This window comes from Phasianus colchicus, chromosome 10 (genome assembly GCF_987193195.1).
Source record: "Phasianus colchicus chromosome 10, bPhaCol1.hap1.1, whole genome shotgun sequence".
NCBI classification, from domain to species: domain Eukaryota; kingdom Metazoa; phylum Chordata; class Aves; order Galliformes; family Phasianidae; genus Phasianus; species Phasianus colchicus.
In genome coordinates, this window is record NC_143445.1 from 20,017,208 (window position 1) to 20,044,102 (window position 26,895).

General features: G+C 37.6%; 1 long non-coding RNA gene across 3 annotated transcripts; it reads right to left on the reverse strand.

Moving 5' to 3' along the window:
* Positions 1 to 533: 533 nt before the first annotated feature.
* LOC116235537 (uncharacterized) lies at positions 534 to 26,051 on the reverse strand. Of its 3 annotated transcripts, XR_016469477.1 has the most exons (6): positions 25,998 to 26,051; positions 21,930 to 22,030; positions 21,133 to 21,235; positions 19,831 to 19,984; positions 4,435 to 4,500; positions 534 to 864 (listed from the first exon to the last, which is right to left on the reverse strand). It is a non-coding gene; the product is annotated as an uncharacterized LOC116235537 (long non-coding RNA). The 3 variants fall into 3 exon arrangements; XR_016469478.1 differs by lacking the exons at positions 534 to 864; positions 4,435 to 4,500 and adding an exon at positions 14,981 to 15,420; XR_004168380.2 differs by lacking the exons at positions 534 to 864; positions 4,435 to 4,500 and having other exon boundaries at positions 18,492 to 19,984.
* Between the last annotated feature and the right edge of the window lie 844 nt (positions 26,052 to 26,895).

Genomic DNA, 26,895 nt, shown 5'->3' on the forward strand with positions numbered 1-26,895 from the left:
GGGCAGGGTGAAGTTCTCTGCTGCACATTATTTCTGGTGGGCTCAAAAAAGTCATTAAGGGAAAACTTTGAGGATTGTTAAGTTAAAAGTTCATCTAAAAAGCTGTTCATCAGGAGCAAGAAACGTCTCCCTAACCCTCACCGAATGAGAGTTATGGGGAGAAGAATCATAAAGGTGCCACGGAGGAAAGTTATAGTTCCTGATACAACTGAGATGCCCCTATTTAACATGAAGTTGAAGGGGTACAGCATACCAAAACTTTCCCAAATTATAATACAATTTTCCTTGAACGATTTGGGAAGATGAGCTGACGAGACTGATAAAATATATGTAAGTATATATTTTAAAAAGGATGCGTTTGGATGAAAAGACGATCTGAGGTTACTTCCTGAATTATTTAGAATATTGTCAGGAAGAGGAAACTGATTAGTAGTTTCTACCAGGTCCGTGATGCAACGTGATCGATAAGCACGAGCTCTTCTTAACCTCACCCTCTGATTTATGGCCTCCTTAGTCAAGATGCCTGAAATTTCTTTTATTCATCTTTTGTTCAAATAGTTTGGAAAACATATATATTTTCAAGGCCGTGGAATTTCTAATGAAGCCTCCAGAAGTGCCACGTTATTACGAAGCGAGGAACTCAAAGTCTGAGTGATGGCTGTGCCCAAAGGGAACTGCGTCTGGGGAGATGAACTGCACAGCACGGTAGCTGTAGTGCAGGCTGTAGCTGTGTTGCACATGGGAGATGCTGCTGGCTGTCCACGGCCAGGTGCTCCCAGAGCTGTGCTGGGAATGGGAAGGGCAGATGATGTGTGTGGTACGAACCATCAGCTCACCGATCCTTCGAGAACATGGAGATGTGACCTGTTGGGAAGCGAATCTTTATCATTTCTTTCGATTAACCAACAAAGAGAAATGCAAATTTGGCAGCCTTTGTTGAGTCATGATAGACTCTGGATTAAAGGGCTTGTCTGTAGAGTTAGACACATTTCACTTGAACGAGGACTTTCAGGAACTTATATACCACTTTGTCAATAATAAAAGGCAGACTTTCTGCTCTCTGATTGTACAGAGCTGTCTTGCAGCTAAACAGTGACAGATGCTTTCTTAACACTCTAGTCTGCTCTCCTGGGATAGCAGCAAATAAACATTTATATTTTTTGTATCTTTCCTATATTTCCTCTCTTCAATGAAGCTGAGCAAGGTGCATGCGGGAATGCAATCTGCAGTTTCCATACTGTGTCCCATAGAATTTGGGAACAACATTTCCATTGGTGTGGAATATGTAGAGATCTTGCTTCTTAAGTATTCATTGTTCAGTGCTCTCTCTCATTTGTCATTGTTGCCCAAGTTGCATTTTTGAATGTAGTGACCTATTTCTATTAATTAACAGAAAGTTTGGAATTAAATTTGTAAAGAGAAATTACTGTCATAATCAGTTCATAAACATAACTGCACCTTCTGGTTGATTCTATTTCTGGTTTGTTTGGTTTTTTGCCTTTTTTTTTTTTTTAATTTAGACAATTTTAGTTTATAGGAAAATCTGGTATTGAGTTTTTTGAAGTGAACTGGAAGTCCATTCAAAGACACTGACATGGAACATGGTACTTCTCAGTGCAGCAGCTAAACTGACTTATGACCTCAAATGGGAACTTCAAACAGACTGAAATTCTGTATTTTAATTGCATTTTGAGTATTAAACGTATATATTCATGTCGGCCATTAAAGGCCAAACCCGGGTAGCATCTTCAGCTCTCATCATCAGCCACATATGGATGCTGGGAATGCAAAGTAGAGTCGCTCTGTTTTAGTAGTGAGGAAGGAATTCCCAGTTGATTTACACTGCGATTTTTAACAAAAGAATGGAAACTCTATACCTCCATTCTGCAGATTCCTTACTTGTTAATAAATGAATCTCTGAGAATGGCACACTCAGAATGAAAGGTTCCAGGAAGAAGGGTTACAATCCATTTTGAAAAATGTTTAGTAATTTTTGAGAGCATTTCAAACAGTTAGACACAATAGAGTAGGACACTTTAATTTTTGTAACACTGATTGGTGTTCTTTAAATTATTTCTTTTGAGAAAGCAGAGCTCTGTAAGAAGATTACTTCATTCATCTGCAGCCTGGGAGGGTCAGGCGCTGCCAGAGAAACTGGAATTGGATGTTTTTATGTAGATAGGCATTCAGCATGCTGATCTCAGTCTTCCCACATACGATATCGGGGCAAAATAAACGTGCAAACTTTGACTTGTGTTTAAAAATAATGCACGGGCAATATAAAGTCTGGCTTTATTTTGTGTTTATGATTTCATGTCAATAATTACTTCATTTCTTCTGAAGGAATAACATCTTAAGAGATGATTACACCTGAAAATGTTCTACTTAGTTCAGTTTATCACAAATCATAGTGTCTTTCTATTAAAGCAAAGCTTCCTGAGTATTGTATTTTATTATGCAGCAGCATTGCGTATAACAATTACTTCCTTTTCTGTTGTGTTACTGCAAGAGTCGTTGAAATCTGCTGTGTACATACACCTGCCAGGCTTCATGCTCCAGCATTTATTTATTTATTTATTTATTTTTCCACTCCTTCTCCCTGTGTTGCCACAGAAATTATCACACAGCTTTCCTTCCCACCTATTCTGGTGTTTCAAGGCAGAAAACAGAAAATCGGGTGAGATTGAAGTTGGATAAACCTAGAAGAGCTTCCAATGCCTGCCAGTAAGAAGGCCATCAAACACATTCATGAGTTCCAAAGGAGGTTCCTGGCCCTGTGCATAGACTGCCCATACCTTGCTGCTTTCTCCTAGCCCCAAGGAAAGGTCTTACACTGACTGAACATTTATTAGCATTATTCATTATTCACTACTTTTGTCCACTGCTCATTCAACCATGCCATGCTAAATCTATTTGCTTCATGGCTCACATCTCCATTTCTTCTCCTTTAATCAGGCAGAGTCATTCTGAATTACAATATATGCAGTGATAACAAATGTACTGCGGTGCAACCGTTTCTATAAGTTCTCTGCCTTCAGAAGTACCCTTTGAAGGCAATGTGATGCTGAAAAGTAATCACACGTGTGATAGAGTTTACATTACCAAACGTTATTTAACCTGAAGTAGGATTCACAGTTTGGCTTCTCTTATTAAGTTGTGATAAACTCATGCAAAATCAATACTGAAGAGGAAATTTAAACCCACTGTGCAATGTTCACAGTTAATATTTCACTTATTTATGTGAGCACTACATCATATGGAGGAAGGAGTTGTGCATTACTCAATATCATATAGTGGGGGAAGTGATATAAGTTATATCCTTGTCCTTTGAAACCAGAGAAATTACAACAGTGCATTTGGAAAGTCACTCCAGACAATAGCGTTTTAGTTAAAAGTACAACTGGAATGTTATCTGCCAAGATCTTTGTCTTGTAGGACCAAAGTTCCCCTGGTACTTGCTGAAAGAGCAGACTTCAAGTAGAAAAGCAGGGATTATCACTGTTTCCATTCCCTCAGAGCGTAAATCCCAGCAAAAGCAAGCACCTGGAACTAGACTTGAATGGCTGAATACGATTTGCATAACTGTAACATGTCCTGTAAACAGACTTTGCCTGTAAAACATGGAAACAGGGCTGAAAATTGAATTTCCAGAACAGAAACTGTGTTAATACACCCTCACTGATGTGCTGGAGGTCCCAGACACAATCAAGAACAGAGCAAGCATGCTTTCAACTGTTTCAAATCAAATTCTTTACAGCATATGACTAAGGTGCCACCTCGTAAGACTCAGCCCGCAGCAATTAAATCCAAATGCTGCTGGAACTGTGTTATTCTGTACGGCTGGCAAATAAGGCTCCTACTGAACAGTCACGCAGCTCTGATTCCTCTCAAGATATTGTGGCAAAACAGCAAGTTTCTGTGCATTACAGGGTTTCAGATGTGAATGATTGCAAGGGTTTGCCAGGTTTGTCCTGTATTTTGAGCCTTTTTGCACAGCTCCCCAACAAAATTAGGTTATTAAGTTCAAAATGTGACCACTTGGGATTTGTCTTTATTAAGAAAGAAAGAGAGCTTGGCTTGAGCTGGTCTCCTGGCTCCTATTTCAGATAGGCTAAATTGTTCCGTAGATCATCTGTCTCTAGAGAATCACGCTTCCTTTTTGGAGTATCCATACATTCGTGCCTGAACTTCCATCCCGCTCAGATACATGGGAAGTTAAGTTCAGTATTTGTAGGTTTTTCTTTGCAATATAAATGCAGCAACTAATCTCAGAGTCCTGAAAGCTTATTCTCAAGATGATCCAAGTTGTCCGAGCACTGGCAGAGCCATATCAGACAGGGCTCAGGACTAGCTGGGGGAATTCCCATTCTGTTGTGATCACTTCAATGCTGAGCAGAGACACAGCACTAAATTATGGTATATGCATTACTTTACCTTTCTTCACATATCATCGCATCAAATGCACTGGTGCATTGTGGTCAAAATTGGCACGACTGACTTCTGGGGAAGATGAAAAGAAGCAACAGTTAACTAAGAGCAGATGTGAGTTAGAGAATAACACAGTTCCTAATTGCACGACCACATAATCCGACAATTCTTTCAATTATTTTTTATGATTTTGTTATCTAACTGCAGAAATACTCAAAACATGCTTCAGTTGATGACTTGAGAAGCTCTGAAGGATTCTTGTAGTTCTTATAAGATTTATCAGCAGCCACTGATGTATGACTTTGAAATTTGTCCCTGTGCTTTATCTGGTTGTAATGATGAAAAAGTACTTTTTCTTCATTTGTTTCACAAGGCACAACTTATCTCCTTAAAATCAGGTGTCATCTTTCACCTCTGATCGGTAGAATCCTACATTAATTCCTTTAAGACATTATTATCTGTTGAACTGGCCATCCAAAGGCTTTAGGAATTGCAGAATGCACTTAATTAACTTGTCTGAACCACTGCTTATTCCATTTGTCTTTTTTTTCCCTTTCTTGTTTTGGTATCGCAGTGGCATCTGCTGGCTCTCATTCTTTTCCACCTGCCCCTGCTAATTATAGGTAAGCAAAATGAAAATCTAACCTTGCTGGGAATCTGTTAATATTAAAATATTCCCCTTGATAAGCCCGTAAATCTCTAAGCCAGATAGTTTGTCAGTGCCTTACACAAGAATTCACCTCTGGAGTGAATGCAGATCTGCAATACAAATCGGTAATTGCTTCTTGCATATTTAAATTTACTTTTCAACTTAGAAAGCTGAACAAAACTCCTGTTTTCATGCTGAGAATTGGCAGGGATGAACTGTTCCCAATCTTAATGCAAAACGAACAAATAATTTTTAAAGAAATTATTCTGTGAATATGTCCTTTTAAGAACTCAAAGTTATTTGCTACCGTTATTATTATCATTATTAAATATACATGTAACACTATCCAAATACAGTGGGTAGAAAGGTTGGTGTTCTGAAAACTAAGAATTAGACTGTAATATCTCTGTTCTTGGGACTTTTCAAGATGATTTCACTAGGACTTTTTGAGTAATTTGAGATGTACTTTTGACCCTTTGCCAAAGGTCTGTCAGCTTTTCTTTTGATTAAAAAATACAATTTTAATAAGAAAAAAATAGAAACAAAATAACCCAACTGAAATTACATCCTGAATTATTTAGAATTGCACAGGAGATGAAAGCTTCTTAGAAATTTCCAGGGTAGAGATAATGCATCATGATCAATAAATGAATACTGTCCTTCCTAAACCAAAATATATTTGGCATACATTATTAAAAAGGTATAAAACTGTCTGATTTCATTATTAATGCAAGGTTATGCTATATCTTACGTGCACAGCTGAGAAGGTGAAAAAGCACAGTTACTATTTGATTTCATGGGTTTTATTTTTTTAAAGCTTTTAAAGAATTGTTGAGGACCAGATTTAGGTATTTGTTCACTTCAATCTTTCTGGCTCACATCTAGGCCCACCTTATTATGTAGAGGGAAGTTTAGGCTTGGAGAGATACTGAGTAGGTCTTGAAATTCAGAGTGCTTGGGGAGTACGCCTTCATAAAGGCCACCCCTAGAAACAGTCTTTCAATTACAAAAGGAAAGGGTAATAGACAGATGAAAAAATGAGTGTTGACACTACACTTGTTTTGTTCGTGCCTCTATGTGTTAGTATCAATACGCTCAATTTTCCAAATCCACAGGCTCTGAGTTACCATCTTCAGGATGTCTGATTTGTCTGGGTCAAGCACATTCTAGCTCTTTCTTTATGACATATTTTCCTCCCTAAAACTCACTGTTCTTTTCTGTATCTGCCCTAGCAGAGACTGAAAATGTCAGCGTGCCTCATTGTTCATTTGCTGTTTGAGCTTACCTAACTCTGGAGTAAAATTCTCATGCTTGTTACAGAATGGTTGTGTTACTTCATTGACTTTGCACCTATCATCAGCTGATTCTCCTTAAAGCCTCTTTTAAAGTAATATGAAATGTCAGTAGCTGTTTCTAAAGTTTTTTGATATATTTTCAACTATTTCATCTCGCAATAAGTTCACAGACTCAGCTATAATGAGAATCCCACTGTGCCAAGATTTCTTGACATAACTCTGCCCAGATAGACAGCATCAGCCCTAAAGACATTGCCTCATGAGTACAAATAAGAAAGTCACTGTGTGCTGAACTTGTGCGGAGAATGGAAGTTCATTGCTTTGAGAAAAGATCACAGATTTTATGACTGTAGATGCAGCTGGAGCTCTGAGTTCTGCTCTATACATCATTTAAGGATTTTCATCTTTACAGGCTCCTGTTACTTTATAGCTTGTAGCTCGTATCCACTTGATTTTTGCTTACTTTTCAAACTGTTGAAGTTCACATCCTAACTCCCTTGAAATAGGTGCATTTTCTTTAATTGAACTGTTTAGAAGTGGAATGAGAGCAAAAGAGCGCTGTATTCTTTTGAAATTGAAAAAGGATCTTTTAGGGAGAAAAGTTGTTCTGTGTTTCTTACTGTTGAAAAATACTAAGTAGGTTACTTGGATTTTTTCCTACCAGTTTTTTTCCTAAGTTACTCTGTAACATGCAGATGATTCTCAACTAGATTACAAAGGTGTCCAATGGAGTTCAAATCTCTCCCTAGAGAAAAAGGAACACTTGTCTTATACTCTTCTTATATCTGGTCAGACTTGATGATCTGAATGGTGTTTTCCAATGTTTATGATTCTATGATTCTTCTAACTCTGACAATATGGAGTTTGCTCATTTCTTATGCGCTCCAAAAAGTGAATGTACTTGATGCTTTCTGCTCTGGGAATACTTCAGTGTCATTCTTAGAAGGAGTGTCATGAGATCCTACTGCTTTATAATTAGGAAAAATATTTCTCAACATTTCTTGAAAGTAACATGATTGCTTTACGAATATTTCTTCTAAACTCTCATGTCAACTTTTGTATTTTGAAGAAGGGGCTGTTAGGCAAGTTGACTCCTACGTTTTCATTTTTTATTCTTCAGAACATAAATCTTGTGAACTTCACTGCAAGATCCAATTTCCAGGTCACTCGTTCTGATAGATGACAGACTTGTAAATCTTACCCAGAGTTGTTCAGACATAAACTTAAAAAGCAAGCAAGATAGAAACTTTTAAAGCCTCGTACTTCACTATGAACCGAACCAGCACAGCGATGCCTTTTGCAGATTAAATAAATGTTAAAAGCTATTTTACTTTTTAAATAATGTATGAAACACCCCAAATTGTTAAAAAAAAGAAAAAAAAATTCTATTAGTGCTGAAACCTTCCAAGTCAAGAAAACATAACCTGAGTTAGAAAGATATATTGCAATACTGTTCTTTTGCATTAGTATACACGCATGGCAAAAGAAGCTATCCAGTAGGATACAAACTCTAAAAAGCAACAAAAACACATATATATATATATATATATATATATATATATATATATATATATATATATACTTACCCCTTCCAAAAACCAGTAGCAATGCAATCACTCTAACCACTGCTAACCCTCAAATGAGGGTGAGGAGGGGTGGATCCTGGCTCCACCTCTCATTCTGGTGGAATTGCATTGCTTGCACCTGAGCTCCCTGGCTTAGGCAAGCTCAACCATTGGTTTAGGCTGTGACCTGGCAATTCCATTGCAGTATGCAAACTGATACTTACTGTGTTAAAAAAAAATTACAAAAGAAAGTGAAAAGTACTGACATGTGTGAGTATCTGCATCATTTTAGAAGAGATGGAAATCATATGAGAATTGACATCTCTGTCATTAGCCTGTTTTGCTGCTCATCAGCCCTAATAGCAGGCTTTGTTACTGGTTGCCCAGGCCAACATTATGCATCTTTGCTGCCCTTGTAAACTTTAATAATTTTCAAGCACTCTGCCTATTTTGGAAAGGAAAGGTAAAAAATTTAAATGCCAGTTAGCATTTAACAGTATTAAAAAAGATAATGTAACTGCTTATATGATGTGCTGCAAGAGAAAGACGAGAAAAGACAGACAGAAGGATTTGTGTAACAAAATTGAATGTTTAACGTAATACACTTTGATAGGGATACTGACACATTCATATTTCAAAGATGAAAATTTCACAATTGAATTTTGGATATTTTTAGATTCCTTTCAGTTCCTAATAGTCTGAGTGTGTAGTGTGAAAGATTTCCACATATTGCCCTGCTCATGCTCCCTTTAAAGTAATTGGAGAAGCTATTATTGACTTCTAAGGCAATGGATTTATTCTTTGTCAAAATGTTGCAATTTGGTTAGGTATAAAAGAAGGTTTTTATAGGAAGATTATTATTTCGTATTCAATTTGACCATAAATGTTTAAAAATTTTTTTGTCATAGTAGTAAGATGAGATTTTTTTTGATGCTATGTGTATCATCTGCATGCTTTTAGAGAGAGAGCATTTTTAGCAGAAATACCAACAGAAACAAAAATCAAGAAGAAAAGATGCATCTTTCTTTCTCTTATCAGCAAGCTCCAAAAAAGTACTTTCAGTTGTTCCATATTCTCAGTAGTCAATGTCATCATCTAAGTCAAACATAAATACAAAAGAAAGAATAGGCAGCAATTACTTATCTTTTTCACCTAATTTATTTTGCGGTTCCTTTCTATAGTTGTGCATCTTACTTCTTATTTTATATGTATTATTGAAACTATGAAGCCACTGCTAAACGTGTGGCTGAAAACAAATTTCAAATGTGATGGGTAAAATTGATTAAGAGTTCTTACCAGAAATAATAGGCTCCGAGATCTCCAGCTCTATCAAGACCACAACCCTTGCTGGAAATATAATGAAGGAATAAATTGAAAGAAACAAATGATTCAACCCTAAACTTCCAGGAAGCCTGGAAATACTCTACCAGCTAGCTAGCTGCAGTAGTATGTGCACAAGTTCCTTTTTTTTTTTTTTTTTTTTTCATTAATGTTTAAGAAGATTTGGAGCAGATCTTGTATAAAATATATCCTGCTCAGAATGCAGATGCTATAAACCTTATCTCTGTCAAAATTCACCCTGGTTCTATCTTCTCTTAATCCCTCCTGTAAGCCACAGATGGTGATTTCCATGGTCTATATTTCACCTATAGAGGCCAGGAGGAGGGCATGTCAGAAACAAAACAGAAGCATAAAAGGATGTTCAGTCCATGGAAAGCTGTCTGTGGTAACCCATATCTGTACATTCTTATCTCTGTGGGTATATATATTTGATATGAGAATAGTGTTAGAAACATATTGCAGGAGCTTGAAATGAGATAAAGATCTCTGTATGAGAGTAAGATCAACCTTTGTGTAAGGACACCTTTTAATTTTTGTGATTGCAGTTCCCTTCTGCTCTTCTCCTTCACATCTTGTGGTACATAGGTTTAATTTGTTGCTTTTCAAATTCCTACTGGCATCAAGGCCTTGTAAACTTTGGCAAAAAATCCCTGTTAGATTCCATGTTATAAAATTGAGAGGCCAAGTCTGGCAAACCAGTCCTCCTAACTGAAACTCCTCCAGGTTCTGTGTGAATGGATAACTCTGACCTGCACCTGCTTCATTCTGCAATGTCTTTATGTGGCATTGCAAATAATTTTCCAGATGAACCTTCAGTAACATCTCTCCCATTGCCAGGGTGCCTTGCCATGATTTATCTTTCATTCTCCTGTTTGCCCTGAGTGGAGCTTCTTGCTACTGGGCAGATGGTTTTATTATTTGCAGTCACCACAGGATCTCTCTTATGATTTCTTTATTCAGCAATGATTTTCATGTTTATTTTTGGTACTGAGATTATTGCCTTGCTTTTGCCAGCGCTGGGCTGTCTGTATTCAGCCATAAACCAAATCTACTCAATCACTGCATATCTGGTTGTTCTGCTGTACTTTACTATTTTTGTGTCACCATTAAATGTAGTGATTCTGGAAACTGAACACCTCTCTGCCTCGCTTGTTTCTCAGATAATTCCATCATGATGACCCAGCAGCTTTCCTTTAGACGCTCATTTTTCCTTTTGATGCTCATTAGATGCACCCCTGTCCTTGCCTAAGTAGGGGAATATTTTGAGTTACTCATAGAAATTCATATTTTTCTGCTTTATGTTTTTGCAGCACCTTTACCTATTGTTAAAGTAGGGACAGAACTCACCTGACCCACCACCCTGTTTTCTGTCAGAAAAATAAACTGTTTAGATGGACTGAAAAAAATACTTCTTTTTCCACTGGTTAATCACCAGGTGATATGGTTCTGTATTCGTGTTCAAGCAAACATTTTTAATACCAGCTTCTCTCTTAGTACTTGGAGTCCTTCTGTGGCACAAAATCCAGTTAGAGCATTATCATCACTCGAAGCGGATAATGTGATTTAGGCTATTAGTGTAGATGGGCACCACGCTATAACTCTGCCCCTAAGTTAGGTTACATTTTAGGCGCAAGAATAGGAATTATTAGGTAACATGTTTTAAATGCGATCCCTTGCAAAATATTTTTAGCCAGGGCTAAATGTAACTATGCTCTTTTTGGTACCCAGGTAGAGTATTTTAGCAGACCCACATGCTGATTAAAACTGTGACTTCCTTCTGTTGCTTTTGTATGGAGTGGAAGTGACTTATGCTTGAATAGCGGTTATCCACTGCTTACCGTGTCTCCGAGACAAAGCCTCTGCAAATCAAACTCTTTCAATAGTAGAAAGGCCAGAAGATTTTTTAATGTAACCTAGAAATGACTCATAATTGAGGAAGATGTGGAATTACCATCCAAGCTCTCTCTCACTAAAAAATCATCAAAGTGGATTTGTTTTATTTCTGTACTTTGTATGTTTGATATTTGGGCTAAGATTCTCCATTTCCTCATTCTGTCAGACTGTGTTCTTTTATTTTGAGAGTAATTACAATGATTTGAATAAAGAGCTGCTCAAAGTCTTCCCCCCAAATTGCTCTTCTGCATGGACAGATACAGACTCACTGTACAATACCTATTTCTCAACGTGGGGAAGGGAAGAGCAATGCAGACTCCTCGGATTTAGTTATAGACCAGACATTTTCCAGCATCAGAACTGAAGAACTGAGACTTGGCTCCATCATCAGGCCTGCGATGCTGGCGTTTCTCTGACCATGCCTGCTGCAATTCATTAGCATGGAGTGGTAGAGCAAAGAAAGCAGAAATATGACGTGTGCTGTGTGATGACACTGGGCATCTGTTTTAGCTTTTTTAGCCCTCTGTGACACGTTGACACTCTGTAGTTGTACCAGTCTTAGGTTGTGGTACAGGCATTGAGCAAGTCCCGATTCAGCAGGATGCAGTGGGGCCTCACAAGCACATGAAACTGATGTCTTCATGGAGTGGTTTGAGGTCCATCTCGGCTGACTTCAGGGTTTTTTTTTCCTTCTCTGCAAGGAGTGGATTTTCTGTGAAATATTTCTGGCCCTCTTTGTTTCTAATTCTAGAGTACAGCCATAGGTCATTACTTTTAGTTCATACACCCAGTGAACTTGTGTTCATTGCTGGACATGCCTGTTCCTTGATCTTAATCTGAGCATTATGATTAGATTGCTTTTTGAATGGACTCCAAGTCTCCTGTGCTGCATTTGACAGTTTCCAATAAGCCTACATTTCTGATTCATGGATACCACAGCTATAAAATTTGGCACAGAATAATTTTCCCTAGCAGTAAACAAGATGAAAATCCAGAAATCAAAAAGACTTTTACAGGTAAAGGTTGTTACCACTTGTGCTCCTTTTATTTCTTTTCTTTCTCTATTATAAAGACATTTGCAGAACTCAGCTTCCCTGTTACACTGTGCATCCCGGTTTCTTTTAGCACAGAAAATACCTTTTCATTCATTCAACCATGAAGCTATTGCTGATACAAATGGATTTTTTCTATAAACATCATCCTGTGTAGTCAGGTCTGGATCACATCAAAACAATCTGCTTGAAAAGAGCAGTTGTAACAGTGTCTAACCTTCTGCTTCTCCTTTGCTATCAGCAGCCCTTCTACCTGAAGTCCTTCTTAAGCCCTCAAATCTCCTGTATCTTTTCATCTTTTTTTTTTTTTTTCCTCTTTTTTTATTTCGTTGCATATAGTTTGCATATTCTTCTTCCTCTGATGTCTGTTTTTATACAAATCACCACTAAGGTGTTTCCTAGCAGCACCTACAGACTCCAAATTATCCATCCTCTGTATTCTCTTTTGATGGCTGTTACAGCCTTCTTCATGAACATGCAGTATTCCTCCTTGGAAAATTTCAATAGCCTTTCACAGTTCCTCTTCCCCCTGTACCACAAACGCCTTTTCATTTAGCAGCTTTTTATTCCTTTGCTTCTCCTTTTTTTTTTTTTTCTTTTTCTGTAACCGATGTAACCAACATTTCTTTACAGAAATAAAATATAATTCAAGTGGTAGAAATACAGTATGATCCAATCTAACAGCGTGTGGCTGTGAAAACGCCCATTCTTCCAATAGCGAAATGTGGTACAGCAGCCAGACCAGAGCTGCTTCTCTTTGAGATTAAACACTAATTCCAGTTATTCGAACTTTTGTCGAAATTAAAAGGAAGAGTGGTCATTATTTGAAAATAAGATTTAGTTTTCAGCTTATATTGCATCTTCTGACTCCATGCAGGTAAATCCAATGGTGCTGCTGTGGTGAATGTTAAGCAGGGAGCCCAAGAAGCCCATGCACAGCAGCAGAGATGAGGTGGAACGACTAAAGCTAATGAAGAGAGAGACGTTACTGGGCTTTCAGAAGGTAGAATCAGTGGTTTAATATTTACTGGCCTGAGATGGGCACCTACAGAGTAAACAAACTGCTAAAAGCCCCTGGGCCTGGCCAAAGAAGTGGACAGGACTGCAAAGCCTGCAGCAGGCTGCAGTAGTGGTAAGAGCTATCACCTAAGGGATGCACTACATTTCCCGATGCAGCAGCAGTGCAAATGCCCTCTTCAAGGAAAAATTAGTCTTAGGTAGAAAGCAAAAGTCTTCACCCTTGCTTTTGTTCAGTAAGCACTGCAGTCTGTTGGGGGAGGAAGAGCCGGAAGGCTGTTGGTGCTGAGTTGAGGAGCTGCAGCCAAGGATGGGTAAAGGCATTGAGTTTACAGCTATCAGCTGCTGGGTGAAAACGCTGTGTCTGCACCGAGGGCTGCAACAGGCAGCAGAAAGCACAGGGGCATGCTTACCCCTCCCTGCTGTGTGTCAGGTGTTCATCTCTGAACTACCCAAAGTGTAATAGTAAATGAGAAAGAAGAATGGTACAGTGTTACGAGACAGTGATTTTTCTAGAAGCTCTTGGAAAGCTGAAAAGTAGCATCTGCCTTTCTGCACTGATATACCATGCTTGTCACGGTTTTTGAGACAAATTATAACTTTTTGCATGTGAACATGCTTTCTTGGCCTATCTGTCAGCATCTCTTCTTTACTTCCCTCTATGTAAATTAAACAAACATGATAAAACTTGCATCATCAGACTCAATGGAAGCTCTTGCCAGCTGCTGCCTCGTTATTGAGTAATACATCATTGAGATGGTAGTGAGTTTGTAATGATGTATTGCATCGATGCATCATTAGGGGAACTGTGTTCTTTGATATATTAGTCAATAACAATTGTTAGTAGGAAAATATTTTGAAAAGTCAGACTCCAGAATCTTTTTTTAAGGATTGTCCATAAATACACTGTAAATGGAAGATATTGACAGCTCATGTTCTTATATTGTCATCTTTCTGTATGTGAAAGTGCATAACAGGTGACTCATGAAATCACCAGTTGTTGTTGGTTTTTTGTGTGTGTGTGTGTGTGTGGATCCTCCTTGCTTACAGGTTTCAAGCATAAATAGGTACAAAAGGAAATAATGAGAGACAGAAAAGATCCATCTTCACTTAAATAAAAGGGCAGCAAAAGGTCCCCCAAAACCTAAGGATGATGTTTTGCCAGCCGAGTTCAGATGTGTGATGGGCAGTACTCATGCAAGATCTTGGCAGGATTTAGGCTTGAATTCTCTATCAAACTGCTTAGCAATCCTTTTGATGTTCTATTTAAGTGATTTCTGTATAGAAACAATCTCAACATACTCTCATCTTCTGTCCTCTCTCTAATTAAAATCCGGTGCTGATGATTACAGTTTTAAACTGTGGCATATCTTTGTTACTTATCCAGGTAATTGCTATACCTATAGACACATCTATTAGAAGCAAATTTAAAGGCATAAATGGAGCTTAATTTAAGCAGTCATTACCTCATTCTGCGTGGATGTGAATGTGCAGTATGGGTGAACAATTACAGGTGTCAAAAGGTACAAATAAATACATTTGTTTACTTTATCATTTTGAAACCTTTTTTTTTTTTTCCTCCAGTTTTCAAGGACAGCTAAAATACTTTTTTTCTTTATAGGGATAAGAATTTAACCTTCAGTGTAAAACATTTAACAAGTATCATGACCTTATTATAACAAAGTGCTTTCCTTCCATTCTTGGCTCTTTGAAGAAACTCCATTTAAATGAGCCTGACAATAAAATGATTGTTCCTCTGCTGTTATGCAAGCAAATAAACAACTTAGTACATGACTAAGCTTGTCTAAGGAAAAAGTCTTTTCAAATGTTTCTTTATTGTCAAAGACACTTTTTTTCTTAAGCTGTGTTGTTGCTAGCAAATAAATGCAGAAACATGGATTTCTGAAGAAGAAGAATATTTGTGAAGTGCCAAAAGGTGGAATTAATTTCTATTTCGGATTTTTGAAGTCCAAGTTTTCACAGTGGTTTGATAACTGTGAATGAAGATGTATGAACACCTTATAGTGCAGAGATGCTCTTGGGAGCTGGCTTCTCCGTGACCCATTCAGCACTATCCGAATATTCAGAGTCCATAATGTGGGCAGGGTGGTACAGAGTTGACTTATTTGGTCTCTCTTCAGTTTGAAAAGCATGAAAATGAGCTTTCTACACCGGATAATCTCAAGAGAAAGGAAAAAAAAAATTTACTCTCAGTTTGACCACGGCAAATTTCACGATCTTGTGTCTTGAGCCAGTTCAGAGGTATGCATCTGACATAGTCCTTTGCATCACATGGGGAAAAGAAAATATGACTGACCACCTTTATGGAATATTTGCAAAAAAACCATGGAGCTGAATCACCTGAGTATCAATTTGGGCATGGTATAAACAGATTCACTTTGCTAATTTTCTGACTTGTGTACTGTATCTCTGCACACACATTGAGTTTGGCAACCTACACAGGATGTTTCAGGTAGACTTTCACCTTCCTAACTGATCTCTACGGCCTGAGAACCTACTCCAGCCCATTGCAATAAGAATGTGCTTTATGTAAGCATCCTTATTTCATCTGCTAAGTTATGCATCCCTTGAATTTCCTGGAATTATCTTCTCCAGAACTGAGAATTCAGTATGAAATCTGTACAATCAACAATTCCATAAGTCAAAACGAAAGTCTGAAGTCTTTCAGGAAAAGAGATGAGAATGAAAAATAAATAAAACTTCTTAAGACACATGAATGTATTGCTTCCAATGGCAATGGTCAAGACCATTGCCATTCACTTTTGACAGTTTCACAGTTGCAATAATTAGTGTGATTCCCAAAATGAAAAATTGTTTTCCAGAAATAATCTAAAAAAATGTGTTAGGACTGTTTGTATTGACAGAAATTTTGGCTTGATAACATCAGCATTTTCAGACTAAAATGAATTATAGAAACAAATCCTGACTCCAGAGTTATTAATGTTCTCCCCCAGTTGCAAGCAAACAGGAACAAAATTATGATTCAGGGAGATGTATTTGTAATTAGCTCTCAGGCTATCCCTCAGGACATTGTAATTACGCAGCAGTGCAGGTCTTTTAAATTAACTGCAGTGCAGCTGCTGACATAACGAGCCATGTTCCATGCTCACCTGAGGAACCACTGTAGAGTTTTCCCAATAATAATGAAACCAATTTTAGAGAAGCTGAAGCATTCTTCTCAAAAACTGTTGGTAGCTTGTAACGCCTTTCAGCTGTTATGCAACTCTCGTCTTCTTTTTTTTTTTTTTTTCCGATTTAATTTATCGCTTAGCAGAAATACAGGACGAGAAGAAATCTTCATCAGGTTAAAAGAGAAAACGACGTCCCTGATCAGTGTTTATCTTCCTATTTAATTTTAAAATTATATTTAGTGTCTTGGCTCTCCAAAGCAGATGGACCGTAGGCTCGCTGTAAATCAGCCTTAGCAGTGCTGTCTCTTTTAATGCTTTGGGTTGTAAAACGAAATGTGTTACTGGAATCGTATGGAGTCCACAGTGCATCTTTTCTCGTTCTTAATGCCCTTTTATTGTTACTTTTTGTTTGTAATTTCAGTGTGACTTAATTTTACTTTCTTGGTAACTAAAAATTATGTCTTACATTGTTTGCTAAGTATTTTGCTTGGTAAGTTCCTATTGCTGCTGGTGTTGTGCTGCCTGGATGCAGTTTACCTGCTGCGGTTCATTTGTGGTTCTACCTTTCTCATGTTCAGTGCAGTTGTTCACAATGTCACGCCTAAGTAGCAAGCAGATGATATCCCAAATAAATCAGCAAATTGCTTCATATTTTATAATGCCAAAAGATGACAGCATGAATACAACACAGGACACAAGTCTGATAATTCTGCTCTGTTCTCTAAGTTTTGCATGGTTTTGCAAATTCTATTGTGTGTCTATTATTTTTTGTGAATTTATAATATATTACTGGCCTGTTTTTGTCACCCATTTTTAGCTCTTTAGCATCAGTAAAATGCTGTCTGTAATGTGCAGGTAAGGAAAGGAAGAACCAAGCTGCAAATGGATTGCACGAATAACTTGGGACAGAACAGTCTGAGAGCTGTACAAAGTTATCCATCTCCCTGCTCAGCAAGGAGCTCATCGTTCCGTAGTCTGTTACAGTAAAAGAACCATATATAGCAGCTTTGATCAAATGAGAAAGAGCTTTCTGTTTCCAGCAGAAAGGAGGTAATCCTTAGACTGTGTTAACTTTTTTTGTTTTCCTTTCCTTCCTCGTGCCTTTGGGTCAACTTTGAAGTTGATGGTAAAGATCCTAACTCACTATTTTCGGATTCCTCTAGTTTCACAGAACTGTTTCTCCATAATATCAACTAAGTCACCAGTTTTGTAAGTAGGTCTCTGTTGGGTATTTTTAGGAAAGGTCCATATGTGCAGTATGACTGTTGGAACATATCAGGAAATAAAATGAAGAGTAAGCTCAGCTCTGAAATTATCACCTTAGTACTTTGCTTGAACTAAAGACAGTTTCTTTTACCTATCCTTTCCTCCACTTATCTTGCGGGTGTTTCAGCATTAGTCAAGGAGCGTCTTGGCCATAATTTTGCTGGGAAACATACCAAACAACAAATTAGATTTGTAACTAAAAAGCAGAAAAGAAATAATTTTGGGGAAAAATCTCAACTTGAGGATGGCTTTGGGGGAAAGACATCAAGGTCTCTGGCAAACTAAAAGGAAGAAATCCATTACCAGCATCATAAGAACTGAGCGGAAAAAAACTGTTTATGCATAGGCTCTGTGCAAATGGGGTTAAGCTGCTATGGCATAACTTTTTTTTCCACGATAGCTATTCAACCATAGTGAAAGAAAGAGCCTATGGATTTTTTTTTTTGCTTTTGTAGCTTTCCTTGAGAAGAAATCAAAATATTACAGTATTTCATAGTAACAGAAAACCTTCTACTGACATCCCTTCTCTTTTTTTTCTGAAGGTTTACCTGTTTTTACTTGCTCATGCATTGAGCCAGTCTGCAGGGAGAATTAATATATTAGATATACCAAGCCAGCTCATTTTTCTTCTGTCACTTTTGCCATGATTAATGATAGTGAAAGTGTGTTTAACTCAAATGACACTTCTGGTATTGCTCAGTGCTTAGATTTTTTTTTCTTTTCTTTTTCTTTCTTTTTTTTTTTTTTTTTGTTTTTTGTTTGAGTCTGCTATCATTAACTAAAAATAAATTCCAGTTAAAATGCAGAGGCAGATAAAACTATTTCCTTCTGTTTCTTTTTTATTCTTGCATTTTCCCTCCGGAATGACTACACATTTATGCATTTTGAACATTTCCAGAAACTGTAAACCTTAAGCAATTAAGCAGCATTTAAGCTTACTGTACTTTATCAATATGAGATGATACATTGATATCTTCTTTAGGTGGACACTTTCAAACTTAAAATTGTTAATGTACTAAAAAGAGCTCCTGGCCCTGAGGTGACTGGGCAATGAAAATCTGTCTTCCATCAGATAAACCTACTTTAAAGAGAATCGATACCTAAATCTATCACGTGCTTTTGTAATAATATGCTGCCCTATATTGCTGGAAAAAAATAGCCAGGAAGCCATTAAGTAGAGGAAATGCTTCTAACGAGGTTTCTCATAAACTAGAAAGGAGACGGCGGGGAGGAAGGATGGAAATGGGTTATCATGGAATTGCAAGGAAGGAATTTTAATGCTCAGAGTGCCCTTGGGTTGAATGTGAATTCCCCCTTGGGAATTCCCTTTTCAGGTCTCCAGGATCTGTTGGTCTCTATTTATATCTTTCAATCGTCTTAAGATGGTAACAACTAAGAGTGATGTAGTGATTATTGCTGATTATCCCTTTTCTCTCTTATCAGTGTAAAAGGATTTTAAATTCAATTCCTACCAATAGGTGGAGGTAGCAATTCCCACCAATTCCTGGTAGGAATTTCTAGAGTATATTCAGACAGTACTAAGAAGCCTTGAAAGAAGTGCTCAGTACGTGTACACTTCTAGTGCTCCTTTAATCACTATTTTCGGGATTGTTAGATACTATTTTTAGTGAATATTTACAATGCACTCTGAGTGCCTCTTGGTTTTGAGTCACCGCAAAGCAAAACTAGTTATTATCAAAGCACAATATTTCATAAGAAACCTGCCCATCAACTAACTAGAAAGAGAAAGCAAACATCATTAGTGCAGGTTGGTAATACTCTGTGAAAACTGTTCAGCCACTGTGAAAACTTCTCATCCACCAACAGACTAAAATAAAAAAATAAATTATTAAGCGTGTGTTGTTAATATTACCATTAAAGGGAAATGAAAGGCTACAGCATTTCCTTTGAAGTAATTTTAAGGCACTGGAACTAGTGTATGCATAGCAGCTGTCTACAACATATTAAAAGAGCAAAGAATGAACAAGTTATGGAGCATCACCCCACAAGAAAAGCAAAGTATGCATTGTTAATGTATATTATTTGAATTAAATGAAATCCCGAGGAATATTATTTTTAGGAATTGGAGACTGACTTTCTTCTTCAAATTTACTGAATATGCAATGGACAAAATGGAATAATATATCATTGAGTGTGCTTTATCTGTCTTACCAGCTTGACTTCAAAAATGTCAAAGTTCTCTTGGAAAACTGCTGCGTCACAGTGGAAAATACTTCTTGCTTCTCAGTGAAGACAGGTCAGAAATGTACCATATGAAGTTCAGTCGTCCTCTCACCACGTCGTATGTGACCAAGGTCATATATTGCTGAAAAGAGGAAAAAAAGGAATGAAAAGCATTGTAGATTGGCAAACATGTAGCTTCTGGGATTGATACAAAACTCAGCAGTGTTTACATGGTTAAGAATGAGCAGCAGTATTTTTTTTTTTTTTTTTTTGTTAGAAAATATAGGAAAATAAGGAATGATGGAAGCTGGCATAAAAGATGAAGGGTAGAGAGTTGTCCTACTTGGATTTCATCCTTTATTCTTTTATGATTTTTCTCCCCCCAGAAATCCATTTTTCCTGTAGCTTAAGGATGTGCCTTTGACTTCAGTCATCCAGCAGAAATAAACAAACACAGATTTCCTATTTATGTCATGCTTGAGATAGTAGAGTACATAGCCAGAAGTTTGAATAAACAATTAAAACTATAATCTATGTTAAATGTTCGCTCAAGAAATTAAATTAGATACATTGTGTGTTGCAGAATCTCTTGGATTTGGGTCACTGAGCCCATTTCTTAAAAGCTAATACTTGCTGTAGCCCACTTTACATGATTTTAAAATGGTATCAGATGTGCTGAATAGAACTAGACTCATGTCTTGATGATCTTCTGAATTTTAATATTTCTATTGAACGTCTCTTCTTGCTCCAGGGATGGGGCATCCACAACCTCCTTGGACAACCTGTTCCAATACATCACCACTCTTTGTGTGAAAAACTTCCTCCTGATATCTAACCTAAACCTCCTCTCTCCCAGTTTTAAACCATTCCCCCTTGTCCTGTCAAGAAACCTACAAGTGACAGAAGCGTACAAAGTAATTTTTGAAAATATATTTGCTTTCCATCTGCTGCAGCGTATGGTAGCCGATCCATGGTGCACACTCTAAACCCCCATGAGAACTTACTATGAGTAAATCTGTAGAAAGCTCAGGGAACAACTGCATAGTCTGATCTGTGTAGTTATTTGTGTTCAGGTGAAACACATTCCTAGTTCTGGAACGAGGGGTTCTGTGTCTGCATTGCCCTGACACCACAATGACTAATTGCTGGGTGGGACATGTGGCTGAACAGTGCCTTGGCCTGGAAAGTGGTTCTATTGATCCAGTAAAAGGATTATTTTGAGAGCAAATGTTCACAAAGCAGAATAAGGCCACATTTTACTTATCTGCGTAGTCCCAAAGGATGACCTACCTCTCTACTGAAGAAACTTTTATTGTTGTCATCTACACTGTGGCCGAGTGCTCGCAGCCCTCCATGGTTTTATTTTCACAACATCGCATTTATCTTGCTCTGCCTGTGGATGCCAAGACACAGAAGGAGTAAACAACTTTCTGAAGATCTCCTAGGAGGTTTATGGTGGGGAAAAGCAAAAAACAAAGCCTAAAAATGCAAGAGGAATGCTACAATCACTGCCCTATTTCTCTGCTCCAAAGGAGGAGTACGTGCACAGTGAGGGACAGAGTCTGCAGGGACCCAGCCAGGGGCCATGGAGCAGGATGTATGAACCACAATAAATAACACATTCCTTCTGAAATATATTTAGGGACAAATTAAAATTAAGCTTTCTCTGAAGCTGTATTCAGTCATAGAGTCTATTACCTTCAGCTTCAGTTTGTATCGCAGGCTTCTTTCGGTTACCCTCTTAAACACCAAATATTATTTTTAAATATGGAAAGAAGATTCTTTGCCCAATAGATTGTCTTAGCTTTAAAATACAGTACATACATACATATTTTAGTTTTTATGCTTAAAAGACCCAAACAACTGGAGAACAGATGGTTCAGCTGGTAACAGAGATAAAAGACTCTACAGATTAAACTGTTGTTGGCCATTTCTATTTCATTCTTTGGCATTTTGCCCCAATTTTGCATCATTGCATACCATATAAAATGAAACACTTTTTCAAGCTCTTAATTTTTAAGACTCCTCTAAGGATACTTTGCCTAATCTCCTATGCAGAATAAACTATCTCAAAAGTGAAAACTGACCTGGAGAAGTAGAAATGCAGAGTGATGGGCTCTTTCTGAAATTCCCAATAAACTGAATATTTTAACTTTGGCTTCTTCTCCTTCCGTTAAAGCCATTTACCCTTAAAAAAAAAAAGACATGGTAAGAACTTATTCACTGAAAATGCTTTCATTTCAACACGCCTCACCCAGCATATCGTGGATGTGGTTGCCTTCTGTGCCCATTGGTTAACTTAACATTACCAACTTAGGATTTAAGGCAGTGAAAAGAACAGGTTATCTTCATCCTAACTCATGCTTGGTGTCAACTTTGCTAACATTTAATTGCATTGATTGTGTCTTCAGTACAATGTCTTGCTCCTTTTGAGCCTCTCAGGTGGTTCATCACAGCCAGTGCAGAAGGTGTGATGTTCTGGGATGAAGAAGTCACAGTCACAAAGTGAGGGCTTTCCTGCATCATCAGCTGCCTCAAAGATCGTGCTAATCTCTGAGTTTTGTCAAACATTTGTTTAATGCATTGACCTAAGCATTAGATTTTTTTAGTGTAGCCATTGTATAAATGCCAGAAACTTTGATGGAGTTGGCAGCAATAATCGATTACACCAAAGAAGGTGCACTATTATGTTCTGTAGGGACCAAGCTGTTTTTAAACTTACAGATCCCATTAAAAAGAAAAAAAAGAAAAAAAAAAAATCAAACAACAAAATCTTCTACAACCAATGGTTATCCACAATCCCTTCAGTGAGCATCCTGCCTCAACACGGCCAGTGGTTGGTTGGGCAGCAGGAAGGCTGAGCTCCCCAAAACAGATAGCTGCTTCTTCTGCCCATTTCCTCTCTTTTCTATATATCATGTTTTTTAATAATCAGTGTAATCTCCACAGGGACAATGTTCAGAAATTTTGAATACTTTCCATTTCTTACTTTGAGTGTTTATCCCAGCTATTAAATATTCTTGAGAGTTCTTTCACAGGAAAACCTTGAGGTTCTCATTAAAATTAATGTGTGGTTTGTTTGTTTATCTGCCAGAAAAGGAAAACAAATACCAGTAGCTCAGATCTCCCTGCTAACACGCGAAGGTGGGAACTGTGCTGCAGTAATCACAAGTGCAGAGGAAGCGTGTACACTTTTATAAAAGAGTGTACTTATATGGGCGCAGCATTGACATACTAACAGCTAACATGAGGGATATTTTTTTTTTTTTTTTTTTTTTTTTAAGGATACCTTGTAAAATTAAATAGAAAAAGTAATTAAGATTGCCTTTCTTAATTTGAAAACATGAGGCTAGCAAGATGCCTCAGAGGAGATGGGGGCAGGAAGCCATGCAGCTTGGTGCTGGAATGCACAAAGACTGGAAGATGCACTAAACTGCATGCCAACATGGCAGACAACAGAAAGGCCAAGAAGGAGATCTTGTGTACGGGGTGAAATATTTTAGACAAGTTAATTGCCTCATGCAGAATACTAGTTACCACTTAATGCTGGAAGCATGCTAATGAATTGTTTCTTACTTTAAGATTCTTTATTAGAGCCTTCCCCCTCCCTCCCATTCTCAATGAAAGTACTTTGCTTTCAGAGCTCTTTCTAAAGCTCAGTGTTAAAAATCAAACATATAGGTGCTGAAACAATGTAAATAGCTGAGATCACAGAGCCCACACAATATCTAAAAGGTGCCAAAGGTGCAAATGGAGAACAGTGTTCTTAAATGTAAGGTTCTGTCAAGGAACTGCAAATAAGGAACTAAGGTAATGGCATGCTTCTCTACCTGCATTCTATTATGTGTCTGTATTTGAGACTGTGATGTTTAGTACGGAAGAACTCAAGAAGAATGAATTAGACCCAGATATGAGGGGAGAAAAAAAAAAAAAAGACAGTACAAAGGCTGAAGCAGTGAAATGACATTTCAGTGGCTCAGCTGTGCTGATCCTCAGGTAACACGGATACTTACTGTGACATCTGCATTTCAGAACATTACTGGGTAAAATATCAGTTGAGAGCGTTAATAAAGAAAATAAAAGTTATCTGCTGTTGGCAATGAATGTATAAGGCAAAATAGTACACCTCTTCCCTGCTAGGTTTATCTAACATGCAAATACGATGTATAAATAGATAGCAATTGGTTAAAGTACAAAACAGAGGCGAGAACAGTACCCTCAAGGAACCAGAGAATGAAAGAAGATATTCAGAACCAGTTTACAGCTGTTTCTGTTGTACTGGAATGTCCTGTATCAGCAGTACTGTTTGAAGAAGAGATGTAATCATTACTGGCACTGATAATGCTGACGATAAAGCCGATTCCAGAATGATAGCAGAAGATAAAAGGAGTGTGACAGTCACTGGAACAATTGGATTGAGAAATGCAAAATAGCAACCAACGATTTAAATAAATCCAGATTACAGGAAGCGAGACTGGGGATTTCTACTGCTCTGAATACAAAGGGAAACATATGAAGTCTAAGAAGTTAATTAATATTTTTAAAAAATGTAGTAAAATACATAAAAATGGGATGAATAGAAAATTAGTATATAAAAACCCTAACTTTGTGGATTGATCTTATTATAAGTTGAATGAGCTCTCTACTAAGCAGAGAAAATACATATCTATTTTGGGTGCTTACAAGAAAATAAACTGTTTGGGGTTAATATGTTTAAAATAGTATGCAAGCTTAAGTAGCACGGCAAAATTTTAACAAAAACTTAAGATAGACAACATCCACAAATGTTCCAGTGCCTTTGCTACAGTTATGCAGTATTTGTATAGAAGAGCAGTAAGATTTCAAGGCTGGAAAAATCATCTATTGGTCTTATATTTGTTGGATTAATCCCATTCATTTCCACTGAGACTGAAGGAAAAGGGGCTACAAAGGAATAACTAGATAGTTCAGAAGGCATTACAACTTCAATTCCGAGAAAATTCATTTGCATAATCAGTGCTCATAAACAGTGGGGCATCCATTTGTGATAAATAAAGCTTTATCCTCATTTTAAACACTACTGTTGAAATTACTAAAGTGGAAATTATTATAGTTAGGGTCATTATTGTCAGCATCAGTGCCTCTGTTAACCAGATGCAGGCCACGTCCTACGCACAAGATAATCTCTCCTGATTGATAGAACAAGTGGCCGACCTGATGCCTTAGGGCTTCATTTAAGAATGTCTTGTGATTACAGCTTCAGCTCCAGTATACTGATGTAGATCTACTGAGTACAGTGTTTAACTCAGAACCTGGACCAGCAAATGTAGTTTGATGTAGTGTCTTTCCAAGGACAAAGAGGTGAGTTCCTTCCTTCAACCTGAACCACTGATTTTTGGAAATCAGGAGTCATTGCTGACCCTGTCAGTGCAATTATTCATAATTAAAATTGAGATCTAACTATAAAGGAATTAAAGCAATTATAAAAGCAATAATAAATATGTTTCCTCTGCTGATTATAGCGTAGGTCTGAAACACTGTTTGAGATTCCTGCAAGTCTATGCTCATGAATTGTAGAAAAGCAAAGCTACTGATTGCATGGGTGAGCTGAATAGCAAATAGCAATATTTAGTTTGCTGAAGATCTTATAGCAGCAGAGCTGAGACATCAGTGGTTATTCCCTTGTTCTTGCTAGACAGCACCTGAAAGAATAGGGATGGGAAAGGAGAATTACATTAGAAGAATTTTTTTTATTATTATTATTTTTTGTCTTCTGTTTTAGTACCTTATTTCATCTTCCGTCCCTCCTTTCCTTCCCTTCTCTTCTGCAACAAATATTGATTTGTGGGTAGGAACAGCAAGCACATTGCCTGTGCACATTCTGATCTCATCAGAGAAGGAGGTGAGCAGGGACAAGTGAACCTTAATGACATTGTTCTGAACCCAGAACTTATTATAATATAAAAAATAAATAAATAAATAGCAACACATCAGCATAATGCTGAAAACCAAACACAGTTATCATTGGGAACTGGAGTTGTTGTCCTGCTAAAGGTTGAAAAGCTTAGAGCTCTTTAAGTACTTTTAGGGAAAGGCAGTGGCAGATAACCGGTTAGTAAATACCCAGAAAAATGGTGATGGTCACAATCCAGTTAAAGAATTGCAGATTTACTTACTTGTCCTAAGGATCAGGGCTTGCCAAATACTCCACCAGAAAGACTCTCCAGATACAAACCCTTCCTTTGTGGCTGCCAGCCCTTAAATGAGGCTTGGAGAGGGGCAGAACCTGGTTCTACCTCTTCCAGTCACACAAGTGAATTGCTTTCACCTGTGCACCCTTCACCAGGTGCTCAATCATTGGTTCAATTCATGACTTAGCAGTTCCCATACTGCATTACATGATCTGGCCAATGCTAGTAAGAGCAGTTATATTTTTTCAAACAGAAATGTAATAAAGTTATGTATAAATCTGGCAGACTACATGTATGATTCTGCAGTTTCCTCCTATCTACAGGAGCACTCCAAGGTATTATTTCTAAAAGGCCAGTGGCCTGACACCACTCTTGGTGGAAATGACATTGTTATTTTAAGGTTTGTTGTCTGGCCGTTGTATTGTTTTACACAGAGCTGCTCTCCCTGGGTTTTATTCCATTAAAGTAAATGGCAAACAGTGTTGCCAGAGCGAGCTGCAGAGTGCCCATGTACTGTATGCTGCTGAGGGAATTGCTCATCTGTCATCAGTCAGAGAATGATCCAGATCAGACCTTGACACTTCAGAATTATGACAGCATATGCTGGATAAATGGAAAATTCTTGCTTACAGCAGAGACATATTTCATCTACTTAAATGTCATACCAGTGTCTTTAGTGTTCACTGGTTCACGGAAGGTCGGGTTCTCAGCTATTTCTTGTATGACCTCACAAAGTGCAAGATTGAAGTAAGTCTCACTGCTCGAATGCTCAACATGATTCAAACATCCATATACAAGTAACAGTGGTTTCAAAGCCTTCATGATGAAGTACATCATCTGCTAACCGTTCACTTCATTATGAACCCATCTGTATTCCTTAGAA